At 41.7% G+C, this 3,951-nt stretch overlaps 1 non-coding gene across 1 annotated transcript; it reads left to right on the top strand.

Moving 5' to 3' along the window:
- The first annotated feature begins 1,832 nt into the window (after positions 1-1,832).
- LOC125582550 lies at positions 1,833-1,939 on the top strand. Its single transcript, XR_007320007.1, has one exon. It is a non-coding gene; the product is annotated as a small nucleolar RNA R71 (small nucleolar RNA).
- Positions 1,940-3,951: the final 2,012 nt, after the last annotated feature.

Raw genomic sequence — 3,951 nt, 5'->3', positions numbered from 1 at the left:
CCTTTGTAGCTCTACTCACTTCCAACTTTTTAGCACTTTCCAAGTGTGCATCACACAGCTCTTTAGAGGACTCTCCAGCAAGACTTTCTTTCTTACTACCAACCCCTTCAGCCCTTGTCTTCTCAATGGAGGATGCTCCACAAGTGATTGTTCCACAATACTCAGCATTCATCTTTGGGGATTGTAGTGGATAGGAGATAGCTTTGTTCACATTTAGGAGTGTGACCTTCTTGTTGGCAAAGTCTATGCAAGCTCCCACTGTTGTAAGGAATGAAGTGCCAAGGATCAATGGGACTCTCTTCTCAGTTGCCATCTTCAGAACAGTGAGGTCTATAGGAATTATGCATGCTCCAATCTTCAAAGGGAAGTCCTTGATGAGAACAATAGGAGTTGTAGAAGAGGAATCTCCAAACTGTAGTGAAGATATGTTTGGCTCCATGCTCTCAATCCCTAGGCTCTTCATCATCTCTATTGAGATCACATTTACACTTGCACCAGAATCAACAAGAGCATCATCAAAAGTGAACTTGCCAAGGTTGCAAGGCAAGGTGAACATTCCTTGAGACTTAATCTTAGGGAGGAACTTTGGAGGGATTGGTGGATCAATCTTCATAATGGAGATGTCCAAAAGCTCAGCCACTTCAGCTTGGTGGTCTAGAATGTCATTGATGAGCATCATCTCGACATGAGTTTCACGCATACCCGAGATTTCTGGAAGCTTGACCCCAACATCAGTAAGATCTTTTCTAAATTTAGAGAGCACCTTCTTCTGAGCTTTGGTGAGAACTCTTTGGGGGAAAGGGAGTTTATCATAGGGTGATAGCTCAACCTTAGTTGCTTCCTCTAGCTTAACCTCTTTCAGATTGTTGTCAGCCTTGTGCTCAGTTCTTTGCAGATTCGTTGCTTCAACCTTTGTGGCAGCATCTTTCACAATTTGTGCTTCAGCTGTGGCTACAACAAATCTCTCAACTTCCCCAAACTCAGTTCCACATACTAATCTTTCAATCTCATCCTCCTCTTTCTCATGATCACTCAGCTCAATCTTTGGAGAAGTAGTGGAGAAGACAGCATTGCAAGACTCCTTGAGGTTCTTTTCTAGTTTTCCTGGTAAAGACCCCATTGGCTGCTTGGAGGATGAAGGCATAGAAGCAACTTGATTCTCCAAAGCTTTGAGATGAGAGGCAAGTTGCATGTACCTGTTGTTGAGGTCAGAATAATTCTCATCAATCTTTGCATGGATGTTCTTGAACTCATAAATCATGGTCTTCTCATTTCTGGCCTGAAATTCCAAGAGTTGCTTGAACATGGAATCCACACTTGAATCTGGAGTTTGAGTTTGAGAAGAGCTTTCGTGAGTCTGAGGAGACTGGTTGGCTTGGTAACCTCCTTGCTGATTGTTGTAGAGTGGCCTTTGCTGGTAGTTGTTTTGGTACTGAAAGTTGGGCTCTTTCTTGTACCATGTGCCATTAGCATTGATGAAGCACAACTCCTCTTGGCCTTCTAAACTATCAACCTCATTGATCACTGGAGGTGCCTCTTGTTTCTGGTCACCAACAAAGTTCATCTTCTCCTGCTTAGCCTTTTCTGCAAGAAGTAGATCCAACTTGGCTTGGAGAGACTTCAGCTCTTTCTTTGTCTGCTGATCATCACTTCTGTTGATCCTATCATGCTCCTCACTGTAGATTGAGTCACTCTTGACCATGTTCTCTACCAGTTCCTCTGCTTCTTCCTCAGTTCTTCCCAAGAAGAAACCATTGCTAGCAGTATCAAGTCTGTTTCTGCACTGTGATAGAGCTCCTCTATAGAAGGTGCTAAGCAAACTCTCTTTGCTGAAACCATGATGAGGACATTGAGACCAATAGCCCTTGAACCTCTCCCATGCTTCACTGAAGCTCTCTAGACTTTTCTGTTGAAACCCAGAGATTTCGTTCCTGATCTTAGCTGTCCTTGAAGTAGAGAAAAACTTGTCTAGGAAAGCTCTCTTGCACTCATCCCAAGTAGTGACAGTGGCACTTGGAAGAGTCTTCTCCCATTGGTGTGCCTTGTCTCCCAAAGAGAAAGGGAATAGCTTCAGCTTGAAAGCATCTTCAGAAACACCATTCATCTTGGACAAGCCACAATACTTATCAAACTTGTACAAGTGATCAAAAGGGTCTTCAACAGCAAGACCATGATACTTGTTGTTCTCTATAGTGTTGAGCAGCCCTAACTTGATCTCAAAGTTGTTGTTCTCCACAGCTGGTGCTCTGATTCCCAACCTATGACCATTAATGTGAGGTTGATCATAGGCTCCAATGGCTCTAGCTTGGCGCTGTGGATGTTGTTGCCGGTGCTGTGGTCTAAGATGATCAGCTCTTGGATCAGTTCCTCCTAGGACATTACCATCTTGAGGCAGATTCTCCATATCAAACCCCAACCTTTGCAAGTGAGCCTGTTGCTCTACTTCTCTTCTTTGTCTTGCAATCTCTCTCTCAAGTGCTCTAATGTCTTCAACTCTTGGAACTAGGCTTGATGAACCTCTGCTCCTCAAGTTCATACACCTGAAATGCAAAGAGAGAAGAAGAAGGAGAACCAGTAACAAAATAAAAGAAAAAGTGACTTAGTCTCAAACAAGTGACTAAATCCCAATGTCACAATCAACCTAGAACTTGGCAACGGCGCCAATTTGATGCTAGACTTTTCAAGGGTCCAAGATCAAATCAATGTAGTATAAAAGATTGTCGAACCAGTTCTAAGTGATTCTAAAGCAAAGGGAATGCAAGTTCATGCTTAAGCTAAGTGCAATCCGGTTTTAAAGATGGTATGAACTAAGAACTAATAAGCTAATGCAATAAAGTAATGATCTTTCTTTTCTCAATATGAAGCAAGAGGACTCATGGGACTAGGCATTTGATCTTAGGTGATGTAGATCCAATCTAAGGGTGGCAAGCTAGCAATCAAACACTTTCATTATGCCTAGACACTAAGCTAAACAAGCTCTATCCCTAGATGAATGTTCTTTTGCTAAAGCAACTCAAGCATCTAATCCCTTAGGTTGAATGTTACTAAAGCAAACATGGAGAACAAGTCTAATAGCAATCTTAACTCCTTTAGCAACTAATCCCTTAGGTAAAGCAAGCTAAAAGCATTGAAGAGTTGGTTTAGGCATTTCATCATACATCTTGTGGGTAGGAAATGCCTAGAGATCTATTTTAGTATGATCAAGACTAAAATAGCATTGAGAACCCTCAACAAGCAAGGAAACAAGTGGATCTAACACTAAACACCCTAGATCTTCTCGAATCACCCTTAATCACCCTAGCCCATGAATCCAAGATTAGTCTACTCACTAATAGACATGAATAACCCCAAAAACCATGGATGATTCAAGGTTAAACATGATTAGAGAGCAAGATAATCAAGCAAAGATAAGAAATTATGATCAAGACTAAATCTTTCACCCAAAAGTGGCTTTTGATTAGATAGAAAACAAGATAACCTCTAAAATTAAGTCTAAAAAGTATTTATAGTGGTCTAAAAACGAGCTGGGTCGACCCAACAAGCTTGGGTTGACCCAAGATAATTTGGGTAAAAAGTTGGTAAAAACAGAAGTGCAGATTTTTCTAAGTGTCGCAGCTGGCTTTCGACATGTCATTTGGCCGCTGCAACAAGTACATATGGGGCAGGGGCGTGTGCATTTTCCCAGCGGTTTGGCTTGGCCGCTGCAGTTGGCCGCTGGGACAGTTGGGACCTCGTCTTGTGAACCAAAATCACCATTCTTGTCTCTAAACTATCTCCAAAGGTTCCAAACTCACCAAATAGCATCTCCATCACCTAATAGAGACAAATGTATATGCAATGCATCTAAATCTACTCTAAATGCATCTAAATGGACAAATTGAGAACTAAAATGATTGCTAAAACTATGCAAATACATAAGATATCAGGGATGCAATCAGAAATAGAGCAAGA

This window comes from Brassica napus, chromosome C2 (genome assembly GCF_020379485.1).
Source record: "Brassica napus cultivar Da-Ae chromosome C2, Da-Ae, whole genome shotgun sequence".
In the NCBI taxonomy this organism is placed as follows: Eukaryota; Viridiplantae; Streptophyta; class Magnoliopsida; order Brassicales; family Brassicaceae; genus Brassica; species Brassica napus.
Note: the sequence above shows the minus strand (reverse complement) of the source record. Positions and strands in the feature narration are given on the sequence as shown.